This window comes from Anser cygnoides, chromosome 1 (assembly GCF_040182565.1).
Source record: "Anser cygnoides isolate HZ-2024a breed goose chromosome 1, Taihu_goose_T2T_genome, whole genome shotgun sequence".
Lineage (NCBI taxonomy): Eukaryota > Metazoa > Chordata > Aves > Anseriformes > Anatidae > Anser > Anser cygnoides.
In genome coordinates, this window is record NC_089873.1 from 155,423,394 (window position 1) to 155,445,846 (window position 22,453).

The 22,453-nt window shown below is 44.6% G+C and overlaps 1 protein-coding gene and 1 long non-coding RNA gene across 4 annotated transcripts in view; one reads left to right on the plus strand and one right to left on the minus strand.

The window, feature by feature from the left end:
- Positions 1 to 22,453, minus strand: part of CLYBL (citramalyl-CoA lyase) — a 160,818-nt gene that overhangs the window by 130,484 nt on the left and 7,881 nt on the right. The window contains exon 1 of one of the 3 annotated variants that reach the window (XM_066986358.1): positions 882 to 2,695. The exons of the other annotated variants lie outside the window; for them this stretch is intronic. The gene's annotated coding sequence lies outside the window, so the exon portion shown is untranslated. Of the gene's footprint in view, positions 1 to 881; positions 2,696 to 22,453 lie in introns of those variants that run through there. 3 annotated transcript variants of the gene reach the window in all.
- On the plus strand, positions 18,606 to 20,083 carry LOC136788212 (uncharacterized). Its single transcript, XR_010827134.1, has 3 exons — positions 18,606 to 18,737; positions 18,996 to 19,106; positions 19,200 to 20,083. It is a non-coding gene; the product is annotated as an uncharacterized lncRNA (long non-coding RNA).

The window sequence follows — 22,453 nt, forward strand, 5'->3', positions numbered from 1 at the left end:
AACCACCGCCACACGGCAGAAGCAAAACACGATTGAGTCAAACGGCATCAAACACCTTCGCGCTACGCCTCTGCCTGCTCGGAGCTGGCACCGAGGAGAGGGACGGACAGAGCGGGCGGCCGACGGACGGACGGATGGACGCCCGCTGAACTCCTCACACGGCACTATCTGGAGAATGACATTTTCCAGGTTCAACCCGAAAGTGCCCGTTTCCAGCCCTGCCCGCCGCTGTTAAGAGGAAGCGAAGTGCAGCCGCCCCCCCGCCGCACACCTCTCCCTCTCGCCCGCTCGCACCCGTGCACACGCACCGGCAAATGTGCAGATTTAATCAGTCAGGAATGTTTTAAATGAATAATTGGGTCTGACAGATTTATTGCAGTTAATTTCGCAATAGAATGGAAAAATGTTTGGATCCCAGCCTTTAAAGTATTAGGAAAACAATTAATCCATCACATAACGGAAATTCCTGTATTACACCCTCACGTCCAATTAAATAATGTCAAGTAATTTTACATTGTAAAATACTGAAAATTGAAGCTCAGAACGTTGGGGAAACGTGCTTTAATTTTTCAGGAACCTCTAAAAAAATTACATCAAATTAAAATCAGATGCTTCAAGAAAAGCTTTTTTGCCTTGTTTTGTGTTAAGGAGGAGGGTTAGTAGAAAAAAAAAAAGGCAACGAGAAAAACTAACTTCACTCCAAAACCTCGATTTCCCTTCTTCTCTCCAGCCTTCACATCCTGACCACCGTCTTAGCAAGGCAATCCCAAAGAGAATCAAAAGTGCTACGATGAAGTGTGCAACTTCAGGAAATATTTCACGCTAGATAGCAAGTACGTGTATTTTTCACCAGGCAGAGGCTCTCGTCCCGGAGTACTTACTCAGGCACAACTGTCAGAGGCTTCAAGCCGTGTTTTGCTTGAATAACGTCCTGTAGGATCAAGTCCACAGTTTATGAACAAATGACAGCAAACTTCTGAGACTGAAAGTAATCACGATTCGTTTGTCTTTGTTTACAGCCAAAAGCTGCTAATGCTGTAAAATTGCTTAATGTCACACTCCATCTCCTTTTTATTAAAGGTAAGTTAAGAAAGCCTGCAAGTCAAATAACTTTTCCAGAATAACAAAAACACCAACTTACAAATGTACTGCCTTGCCCCTGAAATTTGAGACTTGGCAAATTCATCCAGTTCGGATGTGGGACAAAAGGTTCCCGAAGCGTGTTACAGTACAGCCCCGCGCACGTTACCAAATATTTCTGCTGTTTCTAAAACAGCGCGGGTTGGGAGTACAGTCTGCAGTTTAATGACCGAACTGAAAGCAGCGGCGAAATTTTACCATTGCAAAGAGTTAAGAGGAGCACATTCAGCTATTTTTGCTGCTGACAGTCCTGCAGGAGGGAAGGTGGAGAGTTCAGAGACAAAAAGGGATCGGAGCACGTGTCCACGCAGCAAAGTTACAGGTTCCAAAAAAGGAGTAAATATAAAATAGTGCAAAACATCACCGTGGCAATGTGGCAATGGCAAAAACGACAAACTTAAACCTCAGGTTGCGTGGAAGGGCAATAAATATTGCAGTGCCTTACTCACACCTTCATTATAGCACCATCGTCAGCACTGGACATATGAGCACAGGGACTGCCGTACTAATTGCAGGCAGCGAATGAGAAAAGTGGAATATGTGGCTAGCACTGCTCAGTTTGTTTTTCCAACTACAACACCGTGCTTATTTTGCTGCTTTCTTACAATCTTACGCTCTGGATACACACATCGCAACCCGACTATTTCTGTTGCCATAACAACATCATAAATTTGGTCTTCGATGTCCTTCTTTAATAAAATCATTTTGGAACTGCGGCGCTTTCAAAGCCGGTACAGTTCCTCCATTTAGGCAGCTCACACCTTTCACAAGGACCCTATTTGTTTCTGTTTCCCTAAAAATCTCATGATTTGAAAACGGCGTGTCCCCCCGCTCCTTCTTGGCATAGGAAATAGGCCTGTTGCTATAAACAGCTTTTCCTGAGGATTTTGGAGAGGATTTTAAAGAAACAGGCAACCTAAAGCAGTCAGCGGACCACCTCCTAAGGCTTGCGAAAAGGAGCAAAGCGCTGTGCGTGCAGCCCCTTGTGTGAAGCACGGCAAAGTTTGCTCCACGTATTCACTTGCAAAGCATCTGGGAGCAGCCGGCGTGCTTGAGTATGCTCCAAATTAAACGCAACCAAAAACTAGATGCTACCTATTTGTGTGCAGCCACTCTGGACAGCCTCGTCCCTTACGGGAGGCTAGTGCAGCAATATGCGGTGGCTGCACATCGGCATCTCTGCTATTTCTGTTTCCAGTGTGCTTTCTCAGATCATCTCACCATCGCTGGAAAAAAAAAAAAAAAAGAAAAAAAGCAAGAACTGTCTCTTTACCATTAAATAAATTGGATTCGCACCACAAACAGCAAAACAATGGACAACAGGATGTGACTAACGAATGCCGAGGGAAGAGTCAAGCTGCACTCCCTTTGCATATGCAGTGAAACAGAAGTCATTGGGTGGTTTTTTTTTTTTTCCTATTTAACATATCTGTGCATTTCAATAAGTTCAGAGAAACAATGAGTGGCTTTCAAAAGTTGCAAATTACTGCAAATACATCGCAAAAGGACAAAACGGGGACACGGACAGCCCGTAACATTGGAAGATGTTAAAAAAGTATTTATCTTTTTTTTTTTTTTTTTTCTTGAGGAAAAGATCGGGGAGAAATCACGATCCTAGCAGGCAAACGGTCCTGAGCAGGGAAGGCACAGGGCTGGTGACCCACGCGAGAAACTTCTCAAGAGAAGTGGCTGGAGCGTGTGCTTTTAAAGAGAATAAATCCACTTATAGCCAGGGAAGTACTCCTGCCGCTGATGTTCACTGATGATATTCGGCCAAACGCCATCCCGCTACACGTAAATATCTATTTCTTCACGGTGGACAGCACGAAGACACCTACATGCATATAATGGCAGTGAAAAGGGGGAAAAGAAGAAGAAGCAGGAAATAAAAAACTAAACCAAAAACCCTGCTTTTTCGCTTTTACCGGCGGCATTTCGATCGCAAGGGGATCGCCGCCCTCCCGCCCCGCAGCGCCAGGCCGGGGGCCTCTCCTCCCGCCGCGGGGAAAAAAAAAATAAAAAAAAAATAAAAAAATGCACCGAACCCAACCCAAACGAACCCAACCCCAACCCAAACAAACCCGCTGTTCCCTCCCCGAGGCGAGGAGCCCCCGGCGGCCCGCTCCCGAGCGCGACGCCCCCGGGCCCCGCCGAGCCCAGCGGCGGGCGGCAGCGACACCCGCCGGCGGGCAGGGCCGCGCAGGGGGACGGGCAGGGGGACAGGCAGGGACACGGGCAGGGACAGGCAGGGACACGGGCAGGGACAGGGGGACACGGGCAGCGGGGGCTTTGGGGCCAGCAGGGCTTTTGGGGCCGTCAGGGTGCGGGATGGGGCCGGCGGGAAGGCCTTGCTCCCCTCAGGCTTGGGGCCTCGCCCGTCGCCCCGTTCCCCGCCGGGGGCGGCTGCCGTGAGGAAACGTCCCGCGTGAGGGAGGGACGCAAGATGCCGTCCCTCCGCGCTGGGGCTGTTATTAATACTTCAGCGCTCTGCGTCTTTTTTTTTTTTCTTTTATTTTGTCAGCCTGCTAATGAAGCTGTTGCTGCTGCTGGGGAAACGAGGAGGCGATGCGCGGCGAGGGATAACTCCCTTCCCAATTTGTTTTCCCCCGAAGAAAACGGGAAAATATCCCTGGCGGAGGAATTGGGGAGCAGCTTTCCCCGTCCGCGTCCTCGCCCTGTGGGTTCCTGAGGCTGCCCAGCCCCAGGCCAGCCCGCAGCACCTTCTAGCACCTTCTGTCAGAGGATTTCAAAGGGCTGCACGAGCTCTAATTAATTACCCGTGCTCCGCACGCATGCAAACGGAGACGCGGGGATCCATTTTACAGATGGGGACCTGCTTGTACGAGGAGGCCGGGCGAGTCACCCCCACCGGCGGGTGAGCCAGGAATTAAAAAATATTAATTTTCTGACTCTGAGTTCCCATGCTTTAAATACAAAACCCATCGATCACTTCCCTGTGCCACCACACCGACAGAGGCGGGCTGATCGCAAAATTAATTCCCTATCGCCTCGCATTCAGCCCAGAGACACGTACAGCCACACAAAGGCATGTAACACTGTGCCCTCCTTGCATTCACGTGCATACCTGTTGGTACAGTCTCCTATCCCCAGACGCTTTACAGAGTCAAAACAAGACAAAGAACGAATTAAAAAATAGTAGAGAGGGAAACTAATTTGAAAAATATGGGCAGGCTCAGAGCTGCTCGACCAAGCCTTTGAACAGATGAAGAGCCAGTTTGGTAGACAGAAAGAAGAGGGATGTCCCTGGAGTTAGGAACTACAAAGGACGAGGTTCCGGCATCAATGCAGGCCAGAGTGCAGGAGGCAGAGATGGGAGACAAATATTTATGTGAGAGCAGGGATCACGGCGATGGATGGGGACCAGATTTTCCAGGGCAACTGAAGATACAGACAGGCACCTGGCAGGATTTTCAAGAGCAAGACAGGTACCTAAATCCCTCTGATTTCAGTGGATGCTGGGATGTCTAACCTGCTTATGCTCTTTTGAAAATCCAATTAAGTGCCAGCTGCATGTTTAGGAACCTAAACACATTTGAAAATGTATTGTAAAGCTTCAGGACAAATAAATTTTAAGAGCAAAGCACTGTCGTGCCAATGTCAGGAATTACAAAACGGAGTGCAGTTCCTTCCCTGCCCAAAAAGGAGTTGGTTACCCAGTGACGTTCAAAGAAACAATTTTGCATTTGCCTTCTGAGGTTTGCACATTGAGCCCTCCTTGTTTCCATCTCCTCTCCTCGTCTTTCGTAATAAACCAGTTCATGTAAAAAGGATACCCCAGCAGGACTCCTGACCCACCTGAGCGAGTCGCAGTGCTGCCGGTGGATGGGTAGGTGCTGGAGCACGACGCGAGCCAGTGGAGCTGTCCGGTGACGCTGCTGGGACGGCGATGGATGTGCGGCTGCATACGCTGGGAGGCTGGGGACAGCAGGCAGGCACCTGGGAGCCGGTCTGCCATCCTGCTCAGGTGCAAAGCGATGTGGCCAGAGGCACCAGACTGTGGCCTCTTGCTTTCAGGGGGTGCTTTGGGACAACTTGGGAAAGACAGCGTCTTGTTATGAAATAGCTGTGTATTACACACACACCACTAAGAGTTACATTAGAGCACTAATGACAGGGATTATTTTTTCTCTGAATCGAGTCTGTTTTTTAAGGTTATTCTGCCAGCGTGGATTTGCCCGTACGTTTTGATGCTTTCATTCATGTTTTTTAGAAAACTGTTAAAATAGGACTGCTGACGGAGTGCCAGACTTTCCCAGGAGTTCACTTTAAATATGTAGGTAGCAGATGTCTCTTGATCACTGATGAACTTTAAAGCCCACAGAATAAAATCTCAACAAACAACAGTGTAAAGAGAGCAAGCTTCTGAAAGGCTCTTCAGAAAACAGTATTTCTAAAGAATTTTAACGCTAACAGCTAAACTGACACAGCAAAACCATTGTGTTTCGCCAGTTTTGTTTTGCTATATACAGCTGTGTTTTCACAGATGCAAAACCATGTGTCTTCAGCAAAAGGTCTACTCTTCCCTTCAGATGTGAATGAAGATCAAAGGTTCAAACACAGAAATACAAGATCCTTTTCCCTTTGGAACATGTTTTTATTTTTTGCAGTGGCTCTAAACCAGAATTTCCATCTGTTGTCCTTATGCAACGTACAGGTTAACCTTAGCAGTAGGGTCTGCGATGCCATTATCTCAACAGAGAAGTGCGGAGATGAATCACCCTTGCATGTATGCTCTGAATATCTCACCAAGAAGCAAAAGCGGAGCTGCATCAGACAACAAGCCGTCATTTCACGGAGACTAGGGCTGAAATAGACTCGTTTCTTCCTTCCTTCACAGCACAAAACACACGTTTCCTGAATGGTATGTGGCCACTGCCACGCTGCAAATTCTCCACTCCCATTCTCTGCTGTAACAAACTGGTGTAATTCCTTTGGATTAAATGGCTCTGGTTCAATTTACAGCACGAGAGACTTAGGCCGGCAGCTTTTAGACAGCGTTATTTTACATTTTGTCTTCCTGTTTCTTTCCTCATCAGGCAGACAGTCTTTCATGTTTTCACAGCTGGCTGCAAAAGTGCAGGTATCGTGACAGAGGCACTGAGGCTAGTTGCTGCCATTGGTATGACTCATCTGTGACCGACTCGTCCGTGTGTAAGGGCTCTTTAGAAGCGCAGTACCTGCAGCAGCTATATGAAATGCTGCCCACCTTGTGTGCCCGGCGGAAGGCCCGCCGTGCCCGAGAGGGCCAAAGCAGGGGCAGGGCGAGGCGCTGGGCAGGATGCCGACAGCACGGAGACCCGGGGACCCGGCGGGGCCTCGGCCTTGCGGCCCGCCGCGCAGGCCGGGCCGGGGGCCGGGTTGACCAGGCGGCCGGGGGCCGGGTTGACCAGGCGGCCGGGACTGGGTTGACCGGGCCGCCCCGGGCCCTGCCCGCTCCGCCGGGGCAGCGCTGCCACCTGGCGGCCGACACGGAGCCGGGCCCGCAGGGCAGGGCCGGGCCGAGCCGGGCAAGGGCCTGGAAAGACGGCCTCGGCCTCCTTCAGGCCGCCCCGGCCGGCTCGGATCTGCACGCTTTATGGAGCCGCGCTCAAGCCCCACAAGGCTTCGGATGCGGCTTGCTCAGTGCTTTAACGGGTGTTAAATTGGCTTCGGCAGCAGCAGAAAGCCCCCAAAGCGTGCTACGCTAACTGCAGTCTCCTTGAGAAAAACACATGGCGATGCTGCTATTGGAGAAGCCGGCGCCGTCACGGAAGAATAGCTCCCCAGTTTGGGAGCTCTTCCGCTGGAAAAAGTCTCCAGTGGGCATAGTTGGATTTAATTTCTACTTCTAATTGAAAAATAATCAACAGTTAACAGACTAGCTTTGCCAAAGATAATTGCCGAGAACAGCTTTTGTCAAGTTCAGCCTCTTTTTTATTCTTCTCCTGCCTAAGTCCCTCTAAATGTGCAGGGCAAAAATGGTGCTGCGGGTCCGGAGCAGAAAGAGAGAGGAAAAGAGCGTGCACTGGAGGATCAGATACACACCTGCGTTTTTGCAATGTTCAAGATCTTATACACCCCTTAAATTAAAAAAAAAAAAAAAAAAAACAAAAAACCACAAACAGCATTTAGCATTGTTTGCCAATTCAAATCAAACCCTTGCAAGCCTAGCAGAAAAGAAATTGCAAAAAGTCTAATCTTTCCTTGCTCCGTACAGCTTCAGTTGCCGTTGCTTTTGCTCCTTAGAGAAACACCAGAAGCTGGCAACACCAGCAATTGCACAGGGCATGATTCAGCACCATGTTCTCACACGACCTCTGTCTGCAAACCACCAAGACACAAGCCTTCATTCTGCAGCTACAGAATTTCATCGTGACTTACTGCTGCTGCTCACGGGCAACCACAAAGAGCACTGTGAAGATGGCACTCACTAGAGCTGGTTGATGTTTTGTATTAAAGAGTGAATCAACAAATCATAGTCAAAGCTTTGACATTTCATTATTTCAGTCAAAATTGGAAGGCAGGGAATACGGCATAGCCTGGTCTATGGTTTTCATTTTACTGACCCTCTATTTTTGCAAAAGCAAAAAGAAAAAATGAAGAGAAAGTGAGGAATAGAAGCAAAACAAAATAAAACTTTGTTCATTTGTCTTTAAACAAGAAATATCAAGTGTGAAAAAATATTGTTTTCCAAAACTCTGGATATTTGCCTTTACATCTTGCAACCAGCTCTATATTAACCTGAGCAGAAGCTTAGTAGAGATGTAGCCCATCAAGCAATGGAGGAATTTACTCTTCACAGAGAAGACAGAAAATTAAAAACAAACAAACAAAACAAAAAACAACACACTTTTACTAAAATGATTAGGCATATGTTGCCGTTGACTGAGTACCAGTGTGGGAAGAAAGCCTTTGTAGTTTAGCGAGGGAGCACAGGAACATGAAATGCCTTCTAGGGCGCTGTGCTAAGCAGCAGCCGTGACGCCTGTGCCAGCAGGACACGTGCTGCTCCCAGTGATTTCAGGCTGCAGGCAGATGTCCTCTTCTGAACGCAACCTGTGCTGGTACCAACCTGGGGTGCCTGGGATCACCCTGCAGCCAGATGCAATCGTCTCCAAGCCCTTCTGGTGGGAAGGGGTTGCACGAGTGCCCCCAGCCCTGTTCCAGGCAAAATGAGCCCCATTAGCGCCTATCGAGCTTCTCCGAGGCAGACCTCTAGGAGCAATCGCCTCTCCCGGAGCGGCAGTGAGACGGGAGCAGTGCCACTGTCAACCAGCACAGCTGGTTCCAAAATGCACATCTACGACCTTCCTCCAGCTACTCACTGCTGGCAAGAGCTAGCGCGCAGAGCTGTTTCGGGACAGCACTTCCAGTTAACAGGCGGGAGCCACGCATCACGCTCCCGTGCCGTGCTTTTGCATTGCTCAGCCACGTTTTGTGTACTTACTCTGTAATTAGAATTCAGCCGTGAATTCTCTTCCCTTGCACTGATTAATTTTCATTTCAGAACCAATTAGTGAAGGCTAAACTTTAGGGCTCGTACAAGGGAAACTGTTGCGCAGCCTAGCACCAGAAGAAATTACTCCATTTATTCTATTTCAAACAGAAAGCTTTAATGCCTCTTTGTTGTGCGAGCAACCTAGATCAGAGAAGTGACAACTCATCTTCACAACGACAATAATGTGAGCGCCCACTATCTGAACACAAGGTTGTAATGTAACATGATTAAACAGCCTTTTTTGCCGTAGAAAGATGTAAACAATTGCTAGAATCATGAGACCTGAGTTTTTTTGCAATTGCAGATTTCCTCTGTGCTAATTTGTTAGTCCAACACTTCTGGTGTTCCAATAGCAGGGGGTCTGCATTAGCAACGTTGGTCTTTTTGTTAACGAAAACCTCAAACCTTCACATTTAGTTCGATCTGCACCCGAGCACCGGAGAGGGATGTCTGCGCTGCACGTCTGCTTCAGGCTGAAGTCCTGGGAACGTTCAGTAGTAACAGGTGATTTCAAAGAACAAGGCTCTCCTCCAGACTAAAACTACCAGGACGTTTACATATGTTCCTCTTCAAATTTCTTTAAACTTAGCATAGAAGACCATGAGTCTTTTGTATTATGTCTTTGCCGTGCTCATTGAAGTCACCCAAATTTGGACAAGTTCAAAAACTCTGAAAAGCTGCGGTGCTACATAGGCAGGGAAGATTTGTTTCATCTACGATGGTACTAATCTAGATGTTTTGCCGTGCTGCTTCCCCTCGCAGCCCTTGTTCAGACCAGGCTGTGCAGTATCGCAGCCCCTCGAGGGAGCTGCGTGGGCACAGCTCCGGCACAGCCCCCAAACCTGCCTCTGACTGTGGCTCCCAGCAACTCTGGGGAAGCGTGGGAACAGGGGGGTCTCTTGTGCGTTCCTGCAAACATTCCCCCAAAACAGAGGCTAATGAGAAGCCCCTGGGGGATAATGGGACTGGAACAAGGCAGCGAGGACAGGACAGAGCTGTTCTCCCATCTCTTCCGCTGTGAGGACGAGGCTCCCACCTGCTGCACCGACCCAGAAGACGCCGGTAGCGCCACGCACCTCGATGTAATACCTGTGTGCTGCTCAGCCTGCCTGCGTGCTCTCCAGCTGCCATGCCGGTGACACCAAGGGGCTCAGTGCCATCTCACGCTAAAACACCCTCTGGGCAACCTAGCAAAACCACCCTAAGATACAACCGCTAAGGTTGCAGGACAAACTAACAAAAAACTAGGAAACAGGCAAATTCGCGTTTTGGTGTAATCCAAATTCAGCCCATGGGGCACACAGCTTATGAAAGCGTCTTCAGTAACGTACTCCCAGAGATGTTTCATAGCACAGACCTGAATCACGACTGGATAAGGAAGAGTACTGTCTGTAGGAACCTGGGAGGCCTTTTTTGTAAGTAAGAGGGCGCTGCCATCAACGTTTTTGTATCTACCCTCTTCTGCTAGGGTCCTACATAATTAAATCAAATCCCCAAATGCTTTTGGAAGAGCTTAAGATATGTGACTGTAATAAAGGGCTAAGAGCTCTGAATCTCGAGCACTTTCCTGAAACCCCAAGTAAGGTTCCTAAATCTAAGAAAAGCCTGTGATTTAAGGCATGATATTTCTGCAGTATTACTCCTGGTTTGAGCTTAGGTGGCTCCCTCCTCCCTGCATCTTTCAAGTACTTCCAGCTTTCCTCGAGTGGAGCTGCAGCCCTGATGCTCTATGGGACTCTAGGAGTTTATACTTGGCACAGAATTAAAATTACTTGGACATACAAAAGTAAAAGAGTGCAGGTGAAAAGGACTTGCATGCTCAAAGCTTCTGGTTTGGTTTGGTTTGGTTTTGGTGGTGGTGTTTTCTTCTCCACATAAAAGCAATAAGTGAAATAAATGGTATTATTATTCCTTACACTGCTCAACTCCCTAGCACTTCTAATAATAGCAGAGGAAGCCTATTTATCTAACCTAGCGTTGTTTTTCTGCTCTGATGGCCAGGTGCCTCACAGTTGCATGCTGAAGCACAGATCTCTACTTCTTTAACCGTAAGCTGACAACTGAGCACCCGGATTTATGGGACATTCGTGATCCTCAGCTCGCTATGCCTCAGCTCCCTGTTCGTAAAACAGCAGCAATACCAGCCCTTTTCATCGTGAGGGCTTTCTGTAGATAAATTAATTAATGTTTGTTAAGCATTCAGATATTTATAGCAATAAGTGCCATAGAAAAGCTCATGAGGAAATTAACAATTCTGTCTTCACAGCAGGGTTTCAATAGTGTGCAGTAAATAAGGCCTAGGGCTACACATTGAAAAATTAGGAGAAAACAAAATATTGAATAACTGCTCATTAACTCAGCATCGTCCATCCTGTTCAGTAACTGAGGCAGGGGTCCTGTGAAAAAAACTGTGTATGATCCTGAAATTAAAGACGATGCTCTCATGTGAACGTGTAAGGGGGCTGAACTTGGATTGCATCAGCTATCTTAATTCTGACATTTCCTAACCTGAGCATTTTGGCCTTAGTAAGGCTGCTTAGTAAGCAGCTGCATGTCTTTGCAGTCTCCCATTATGAGAAAAGAATTATAAGAATGCAGCGTGTATGGAGGTCTATAGGCTGAATGAATGTCGTTATCATAAAAGAAAACAAAGTTAATAATCAAAATAAATAAATTAAAAGAGAACTGGAGCAAAATTTTGCTCCAGTTCTTGACAGGGCAAGAAAATACTAGTGGATCTGCATTATTAATATGCAATAATATGCAACTAATGGGAATTTTCAGGGGAAGTGGGGTCAACGAGTGTATTTACCCACTTAAACAAGATGCGATCATCAGCACACGACAACACAGCCTTCAGCTCAATTGCTCTCTCCATCACAACGTTTGGATGTGAAAGCTGGAAATCCAGTGCCTTAGGAAACACAAGGTGCTCCACTTGGTTTTAAACGAACACCCAGAATATTCAGAGTTTAACAATTCCTCATTTGAAAAATTTCGCGGAGAAGGAGAGTGGAATATCAAGGATGTGTTAAGAGCAGAGCAGGAACATTTGCCTCGGCGAGCATGGGAGGACGGCACGAAAGGGGCCGCCTGGCAGCATCCCTCCAGCAGCCTTCCTCAGAGAGGGCAACTCATGAGGAGACCCAGCAGCAAAGCTACCTGCCTGTCAGCACAGACAGGCATCACCAAGCCGTTTTGGTGACTGTAGCAGCATCCAAAGTGGCCGTAGATTAATATGTGACACCTTCGTAGTTAAAATAAAAAAGCATTTTTAAATAAATCAAACATATAGCCTAAAAAAAAAAAAACGGCTAAAAAAGTAATGTGTATTCAACTACTCGCAAAGTCCTGTATACTTTTCATCCGAAATTTAATATCATGATAAGCTATTTGTTCAAAAATTAAAAGAGATAGTTTAGGGGAAAAAATCAAAAAAAAATCCATCAAAATGTTAGGTGTTGAGTTGCTTAAAAAAGGACTAGGGTAGATCACAACTTGTCTTGATACAAACAAACTCTAAAAATAAAGTTTGTAGTAACAAAGATATGAAAAGAAGGGACAACAGGAAACTTTTTCATTTCTCAGCCACTGAGGATCTAAATTCATTAATGGAGATTTTATATTTTTAGTGTCTACTTCTTCCTTCCACTACAAAACAAAAGCAAATGGTGGGGGAACCAAAAGATACTTGGCATGACTATAAAATGTTGGATCTGCCTGAAACATGCACTTATTCTTTGAAGGGTAGCTTTCTAGCTTGAATAAATAAACCCGAGGGGAAAAATCTTGAGGCTATTTTTAAACTGTGCAGCAACATCCACGCTCAGACGACAAACAACACATCCACAACAGACGACAACATTTGCCTGGTGGGGAGGTTTTCACAGTGAAAAGTTTCTCTGGAGAGATTATTTACTGTACTAATTTAAGGTCCTGTTTTGTGGTTCTTCCTCCTCCTCCTCAAAGAAAAATAAAAATCCCATTGACTTCAGAGCAAGCACATGGATTGCTAATGATGAGACGGCTGGGATGCAGATTCAAATGATACACTTTTCCCATCCATTGTGCTCCTATTAAACTACCTCTACAGAATTACACTAATTGCGTACTTAATAAAATGCCTACTTTCAATTAATTAGCTCATATTCCTCGTTTAAGATTAGCCCTTAAAAATAATTAGGTATTAAATTCGAGACCACAAACACCAGATTCAGAAGCCGGGCTGGAGCACGCGTTTCCTTGTGTACGCTGACAGGCGCACGCTGACTGCATGCGCAGTGCTGCCGTCCATGTCTTTTCAGGGGATTATTATTTCGGTGTTGTTGTTAGAAGTAGGTTTTCGTGGTGTGGCCGCAAACTTAGCAGCCGTAACTGGGCTTTGAAACCGAAGGGGAAAATGCCGGGGCTGCTGAAGGCAATGGGAATTCTGCATTGCCTTCAGCCAGCCCACGGTTTCCCTCCAAGGCTTTTTGCTTCAGCATACGCAGCTCCTGGTAGCACCGGCCACAGTTCACGACCACCAGACCGTCACAAAAGCCAAGACAGCGAAAACCATGTTCGAGATTTGTTCAACCAGGCTGCAGCCTTAACTGGTGTGACCGTCCAGCTTTTCTCTGCACTTGCGCCCATTTGTAAGCTCGGCTCGATGCTTTACAAACCCGCACCTGGAAGCAAGCGCTTGCAGCCGGCCGCCGAGACCGCGAAGCACGACTTTCACGGGCACAGTCAGCGCCGGCACGCCATTGTCTGGAGCTGGTGGCAAACTGGCAGGAGTGTCAAATAAAATGCTGTTAAGAGTACGGCGTGCAAGGGGGAAACTTGACTTGGGTTGCTTTGCAACACATGCACACGCGCGCGCGCGCACACACACACAGCCTGCTCTGCGCTCAGAAAATGGACAGACTGAGTAGCATCTGTGCTGGGGGGGCCGTGGAACAAATAAGTAATTGCTGTTTTTACTAAGTAAAGCAGAAAATTACAGCATATCAACAGCCAAGCCTGTTTGTTGCCTGGGAAGAACCATTTGTGTTCCAGTTCGGGCTTTTTACTCATTTGAAGTCTGTGCCTCCAAAGCACATTAAAAGCATTTTAATTGTTGTTATGAGTTTATGTCCTTGTATAGATTTAAAGTCTATAAACATTACGGGGGGGCAAAACAAATAAATCCAAGCAAATTTTCCGTATTTTCAACAGCGAAATCTGGAGGAAGGAGCAGCTTTAAATTATCACCTTATGTATAAAACGTGTAATTCTTTTCAGAGAGCACCTCCTGTATTAAAAATCCGTCTTAGTCTACCAGAAAAGCGTGTGGCTATATGCATGTTTTCCGAGCTACATTCAGCTCTCTTCAAAAAGACATCCTCCAGAATAGCACTCTTTAGGGACAGTGTTTCAGGGTTGACAAGAACATTAAACCATATTATAATTATCTCTTCAATGAAAACACGGCTTTGTAGTGGAGGCAATGCACCGTTCTCAAGGCGAGTGTTATTAGGCTGTATGTGTTTTCTTGGAAGGAGATTCATGGAAAGAAAAAAGCTTTATAATTTACTGCAAGGAAAAAAAACACACAGTACATGTCATGCATAGCAAAAGGGATTTTACAAAGAAGCTACTAAGTTGAGTGCCTCACTTATCTTCGAGAATGCTTGTCCATAGTAAGTGTGGGGATCGGTTTAACACAAGCTACAATATACATATAACATACATTCAATTTTCTGTGACCATTCAGAGGGATAACTGCAAAAAATTGTCTTTAAAGTAAGGGAAATAAAAAGCAATCGCCTCCTATGCCATAAATGAGTTCTGTCTCATTCTTTTAGAGGTCACCACTGAACAGCACGCATTCTTATCGCAGTACAGATAATAAAATCTTTTTCTTAACACGAATACAAAGATTTCCTAACCCTTTTTTCCACATCTTATATATGCCATTATACTATTTTCTATTATACTATTTATACTATTTTCTCAAATGAATCTGCAAATTAGAACACACCAGTACTGAAACGGTGAGCAAAGTTGCAAACTCCACCAAGAAAATCCTAACACCTTCTTAAATGACCATATTTAACACGCGTATGTATACACATTTTTCACACATGCACATTTGTTTTCTTCTTTAAAAAAATAATGTTACTGATTTACAATACTTGTGCAACACCCTGAATTATCTTAAAATAGGAATTTTCTTCTTGCTTGCAAAAAAAAGGCTGCAACTTTTTTCTTTATGTTAGAAATAGACATTTCCGATTTGAATCTTAAAAAGGAATGAACTACAGGAAAGAAACAAATGATGTTAGCCAACAGTTTAGGTACACTCTGGACGTGGCAAATGCTGACAATATTATGAAAAACATGTGCACAGCGTGCTAATGGAGAATTGCAAAGCTGTGGCATTTCAGTTGTGCGCATGCAAGCACAGGCGCACGCAGGCGTAATCACAAAAGACAACAGCCCCAATAAACAGCTACCAAAAATATACCCCGTTGGCCTAATACTAGACACAACAGCTTGAGCATTCTTATAAAAAAAAAAGTCAGAAACTCACCAAATCCTAGTTTTAAAAGCAATGATAGGTATCCAGAGAGAGCGCATTCTGAACAGTCAATTACTTTCACATTTTGTCCCAGGACTTTAAAAGTTAAAGGCATAGTTCTGCCAATTGTGAGATGCCCCATCCAGCACAGACCACCCACAACTACTGATTTTCCATCTGGTGAACAAAACAGACATCTCCCTAATTATTTTTAAAAAGGTTTTTTTTCCTAACATACTTCCTTTATTTGTCTGTGACCTGGAACTTAATGGAAAACCTGGTAGATGCCAACCTCATTTCTTGTAATGAAGCATCTTATTTTCCCTACTTTAAGCATGCTTATTTAGAGGCTGTTTAATAGAAACTTATTGCCGAAGCTGATCTTTGATAGGACCTAAATTACAAAATAGTTTGAAATTAAAACAACTTTATATCTAACCCTAAACAGTCTACTTAAACATTAACCATTAGAAGTTCTTCCCTTAAACCAGTATATTAAAAGAGAATGCAACTGGGTTTACAGTCTCTTACGCTGGGTTCCCATATTGCCAGTGTCAAAATTTATGCCTTTTTTCAGCAATATGGTTGCCATTGCCAGCACCACACTTATAAATGCCAACTGTAATTAAAATCTGGCACCTTATACAAGCATTAAACTCGCTTAAAGATTTTTTTAAAAAAAATCTTTATTTTAAAATATTCCTTGCAGTGTATGCAGGCGTTAAAAAAAAAATAACAAAAAAAAAAACCACTTCTTAGTCTGCCAGTTTTAGAAACATCACAAAAAATGGTCCAAGTTGTCCAGAAAATTGGTCTGGAAAAACCTATACACGGTGCTCGTCTTTCACAGTAGATGCACGCGGGGGAGAGATGGCAAAACCTGGGTTTCACTTGAAAAAGACTCCGAAGAGGTAGCACCCCCAAAAATCTGGAATCCAGGCAGACGGATGGGGCAGGTACCACGCAGCCTTTACACCAGCCCTGTTTGCACTGCCTGTTACTGTTCAGTCAACACCGCAAGTCTCTCTGCTCTCACGGTGAAAGACAAGGGAGGCAGACGACCGCCAAAGGGAACGGAGGCCAGGCCGCACCCAGAGCATTTTCGTATTGATTGCGGTACTGAGGCAAGAGCCTGTCACTGGGCTTCTTCCTTCTTACGTGCCCTTTGCCCCGACATTGCTGTGCCTGCAGCAGCGGGCAGAGGCTCCCCGCCAGGAAAACCCTCTGCTGCGTGCCCCAGCAGGGGGGGAGTGACCGTGAGGAGGCTGAGGACATACAGGAAGACACAGAGTTGTCGTGGAGAAGGACTGCGGGGTAGAACGGGGAATGGGGAAATGTCACATCCAGCAAGATTTCCAGCCGTATATTCAGTTTGCTTTCTCACGTACAAAGCTGGCTTACTGACATCTGCCAAAGATGAAGGACCTGTTTTTTAGAAGCTGAGACTCAGCAAAGCTACCCCGCACGGCCTAGTGGGCAGCGAGCAGCGAGCGTCTCAACTGCACGGCACCGGAGCACCCACACGTCTACTTCTTGGGCTGGCGGCACTGGGCCAAACTCGTCCCCACTGCCTGGTCCTTAATCGGTCCTTAGTCCTGGCCAGTCAGCAACAGAAAGCAACAACGTGCTGTGGGAGCGCCTCGATGAGAAGGGAAGGATTGGCCTCCACAGGAGCAGCGCCAGCCGAGACCGGGAGGCAGGAGGACGCGCGGTGGTGGTACCAGGCCAGGACTGAAAATGTTGTTTTCCCCACTTCCCTGAGTTCACATCGTTGGCTGAATGTCCGGATCCTTATGTCAAACATGCACTTAGGTTCATTTTCAGTCATAGGTACCTCAGTTATTGATGATTTGCAGAAGGATGAAGTCTTTTAGGCCACTTACTTCAAAATGACGAGTTAAACTACCAAGCAGGAAACCTTGAGTTAAATAATTAACTTGAATCTTGTTTTCCCGTTTATACATTTTAGTTATTTTCTTGAAGAAAGGTTAATTCTCAGTTTGTAACCACCAAAGTATGTTGCTTTGTAACTAAATATAGCTTTTACACTAAATTTGGCACTTCTTATTGCTCGCCAGAAGGACAGAGTAGCTCTACTGATATCTATTTAAGCTTTTCTATACCTCATTATACATTTTTTCAGATTTTTTTTTGTTTGTTAGAAAATCATGGATGGCACGATTCCTATTTACTAGCTGATCCCTTTGTGCTCATGTATGATTTACGTTTGAATGCAAACTGGAATGCAACTTAAAATGTAGAGACATGGTTTATCAGTTGCATTGCACTGTTGTAAACAGGTTAGCCTTAATGAGGAAAAATATATATTGTGGTTTGATTTTTCAATTGAGCTATTAAAATAACTCAGCATTAGCTGGAATTAGCACAATCTAGAAATTGGTCATAACATCCTTCAATTCTGTAGTATTACAAAATCTAATCCTCTCATAATTACCTTTTATTCACAGATTGGTAGAGAAGAACAAGCTTTTCTGCTTCTTTCAACTCCCAATTGGTCAAGTTTGAATGAATTAATCATTTAATTGAGCTAATTGAATATACTGAAGAAAATATTCTCTTGGTACTTACCCAAGAGACAGTGGATCTCAAAAGCCACCTCAGTACTTCAAACAACTCAAGTATCCAGAGTTTAGGCAGTGACCTTCAGCAGTTCAATGGCCTGACTTGCAGCTTGGAAGCAAGAATGTACTGTTTCCATTTTGTTTATTTTTTTATGATTTAAGCAGATTACAGTAAGCTTAGGCCTTGCCACCATTTTAACAGATACAGTTTTAAGAAGAAAAGAATAATTTTGAAAACTGTTCTTGTTATTTATTACTTGATCGTTAAGTTTTACCCATCTCATTGACTCCGGGTTCAGCTCTCTGCTTATCATTTAGTTCCAGATTTTTATTTTTTTAAATGGAGAAAGGTGCCAGCATCACCACTGCTAGCAGTAGAAAGCAGCAAAAACTAATCAGAAATATTTTATGGAAAAGTGCCAGATAATACATATTTTTATCAGTTGAGGAGCTGGCACAAAGTGGTCTGAAACAGCAACTGGCACTGTCTAAAGTTTTAAAAATCTTTTACATCCTTCTCTTCTGCCCTAATCTTCCTTCATGGCTGTAGAGTGAAGGCATTCTGCAGCCTGCCCTCCCCATGCTTTGCAACGGGTGCATCAGGAAGGTGGTGAATGTTTCGGCCTCTGAAGTCAAGGCCTCCAAACATCTTTGAGACCTACAGTACCACAGAGGCCCAAACTGCTGCTAGCCATCCCCAGAAGTTTGCATTTGGTTTGAAACTATTTAATTTTGCCATTAGTATTCCCTAATGAATAAGTGACTAAACCCCACAGCTGCCCCAAGAAATGCAACCTATACGGTATCATATTTGTTTTCTGGTTTTTCTTGTTCAGAAACGTCAGTGCTGAGCTCCTGCAGGACAATCACCTGCTAATAGCATGCGTGTTAGACACAATACTGACCTTAAAGACAAGTTGACTTAACTGACTCTTTATCATTTCAGACATACTCAAAGGGAATCTTTCTTGCCTGTGTAAGTACAACAGTAACTTCAATTTTGGTTTTGGAATTCAAAATCTGGAAATGCCAAGTCACCTTCCCCACTTCTAGTATGCCTTTTTGCAAGCACTTTTTGATTTTTAGTATGTGGAACAGGCTTTTTTATCCATTCCAAATGTTTTAAATCACTAAATCTGGACAAGCTTTTCTCTATTTTAAGACTCCATATCAAAACAAGGAAATTAGGAATTTCCACACCATGTTTTGATACATAATTTTCGTTTCTTTCCAGCAGTCCTGTGAATATGGGTTATCATGAAGCAGGGCAGGAGCTCCAGGCTTGAGAATGTTCAGATGGGAAGGAAGAAGCACTACGTATGCTCCTATGTGTTTGTCAGAAGAGGTAAAGTATGTGGGTGGAAAGGAATGCCTTTAATTTTTAGCCCTAGAAAGCTCTACAGTGTCAAAAGCTCTGCATAGGGTTTTGTAATTTCAGACAGATGCGATCCATTGCACCTGAACTTCTAGAGAGCTGAAGAGTTTACGTGGACTCAGCCTTGCTGGGAAGAAAGAAACTTTTCCTCTGAAAATGAGATTCTTCTTCTGTCAGTATGGAGATGGGGGAAGAAGACCAATTCCAGTGGTAACTTTTCAGAGGAGAGCCACAGCCTTCACCGTGTGACGGGCACTGTTTAGTACCCCTGTGCTCCCAAGCAGAACTTGATGTGCTACAGAAGTTACGAAAATAATTAGTGTAAACTGGTGAGCTGACAGCAGAAAAGGCAAATTCTCATTGATGCTGAAACATGTTGATGTACTTAAGGCATGACAAAAGTAAACAAACACATAGTATGAGAGGGGTTCTCAGATTAAACGAGTACCACGGGTGAGAAAATGCAGTTAACCAACAGCAAAAACCAAAGAGGAGGGGGAAAAAAAAAAACAAGAGCAGAGACCAACACGCTGCTGCAACACAGAGAAAGAGATGCTAGGAGATTTTTGCCATCAGTCTGAGTTTTGCAGAGCAGTGACTGGAACCACCAAAATTTGGCTGACCAGCTTCCAAATGGCACGTGAATGCACCTGCACAACAGCCCCGATGGGATGATGGATATAAGAGTGAGTGAAAGAGCTTAAGGGAAAAAGAGTCCCGAAAGAGATGATTTTTGCTGAAGAAAAGGTTTGCTGATCCAACATCATTAACTTTCAGAAAAATGAAAAGAAATAACTGCGGAAGTCTCTTGCAAAGACAAAACTGTACTCCTAGGAAAGGACCAGCTCTGGAGGGAAACACAGAATTACGCTGACCAGGCTAAACTAGCTGCAGTTTCCTTACTTCATCCTGAGATAATGTGTCCTGCAAGAGGCCACCGCAGGAGTTTATTCCTGTAGTGCTAGAAACACCAGAGCCACAAAACATAACAAAACCTCTCATCATAAACGTCATTAGGTATTTTCACTATTTATGGGTGTGATGAGATGTATCTATCTCAGCAATAAGTCAAGGTACGGCACAGAAGGAACAAGCGGTTATGGAAAACCATGCCATATGACCTCTTCAGTACGAAACCTCCAGTGAAGCACTGGAAAAGCCCAGCAGCTTGGGTCCTGGAAAGATCTGGTTGATGAGGCTGGGAGCTCACTACCCAACACTGATAAAGTGTGATGCCACGTGTCTTTTCCTGTCAGTTAAGCTAGAGTAAAATTTACTCCGTGTTTTGAAATCTGCTGGAGGAGAGAGGAGCTCCAGGTCACCAGCCCACAGTCTGGGCTCCCTGTTTCATTTGATTGTTGCAGGTAAGCAGCAACTGTGATTTTTTACCATTCAACAGATGTTTGCTGGTCACTGAAATCACCAGAAAGGTCAAAAACCTCAATGTGCTTACAAATTAAACTGCCTTCTTATACCCTTGATTATTACTCATCCGGTTGAGAGTTGAGGCAGGGTTATGTGGAAAAACACTGAATTTCCATTGTCGCTGTAGCAGCTGTGCCACGAGCAGAAAACATCAGCCTTTGGGGTGCCCATCTTTTACAAGCCCTAAAAACCTCACACTGTACATAAACTAAAAAAAATGAAGATGAATTATATGTTTTACTTTGCCCAATTCCTGTTTGAGATATATTCTACTTCTAAGACTACTTTAAAGCTGCTTATATGAGCTTATTCCTCTTCTCATGGCAAAGCACACCTAGAATGATTAGAATCTGAATAAACCTTGTAAAGTTCCATAATTTCCTTATTTATCTGAAATGATGTGTTCCTCTAGCAAGGAGAAACGCCAACATGTCAGAACCTTCCTGCCCAAGCAAAATACGATGGATTGTATCGCATTATATCACAAACTTTGGTACCTAGTGTCTTCCTTTCAGGAAAAAAAATGCACATCGCCCCCCACCGTTAAAGGGAACACATGGGTTCCAACTGGCTGCCATTAAATTTCACATCTTAAAACCTGCAAGCAGACATATGGTAGAAGCTGAATTACACGGTACTTCTGAACTTGCTGCGTGTATTCCAGGAGGATGGGCTGAAAAAACAGTCTCAACAGTTCAACTTTTAAACAAAAGAAAACTAACAAAAGACAAAAAGGGGGCACCATTGTGAGAATGATTTTTTTGCCTGCTACATTTCATTTCTCCGTGTTTAACGACCTGTCTATACTAAGAACACTGCGAGCAGACGAGAATATAAGTGCATCATATTAGTGAGATAAATCTCAGGACACAAACCAACACGAGCCTTTCCTTTATGTTCTGGGCAATAAAGCTGCTGCGGGGTGAGGAGGGAGCAGGCAGCAAAGTGAGGGGGTGAGAAGGGAACTGGCCATTAACTTATCAATTCCAGGCCTTGGCTTTCTAATTGACAACCTCAGGGCTACTTTCATCACTTGTCGACTTCAAACCCACACTCAATTTTTCCTTTAGATAATGATGCAACTATAGCATAACGGTGTTTCTGACATATTGCAGCATGTAGCGGGAGGAAGATTTCCTTGGTAGCTTAGTTTAACAGGAAAGGAAAAAAAACAAAAACACTGTTAAATGTTTTTCACATCTATCAACTTCTCAAGGAATCAGTAAGACAGATTTTATATTTCTAGTAGCTGAAGTGAGCATTTTGTATTGGCTCAACCCAAAGTGCCTCAGAGCGCTTCAGTATGGTATAGATTCAACAATAAATAAGCTGATGCTTAATACAATAAACCCACAAAGTATTTGTGTTTAAAGCCTGAATAAAAAAGAACCCACAAAAACTGGAAATACGCTACGGATCAGAGAGCTTAAATTAAAAATACCACAAAAATAATACCACCATCGAAACGCCACCTAGAAATATGTTTTTCTCAAAGAAAATACAGAAGTAGCAGAGTTGCAGGAGTGCTGTTACAGGCACGTCCTTACAGACAGCTGGAGAACCCTGACTCGAGTCCTGCAGGAATCAAAGGGGTCCGCTGAAGGCAGCCAGTCCCTTTGTGAAGAGTAAGGTCCGATCCTAAGTAGGTTTATCATATTTTGATGACAAAGAAAAAAAAAAACAACTAAATTTTGTCAAGTAACAGCATGTCCACAGCCAACAAAGCACCTGGCTCTAACATAAACAGTCACATAACTGCCTTTTAATAGTGGATATAAAGGTTTGAGTCCTGCAATCAACTCTGCGAAGGCCCCGGGGTCATACTAAACTCCGTGCAGTATCTGGGGCCCCGAGCACGTCAATAGAGGCAACAAAAGCAGCGTAAGAAAACA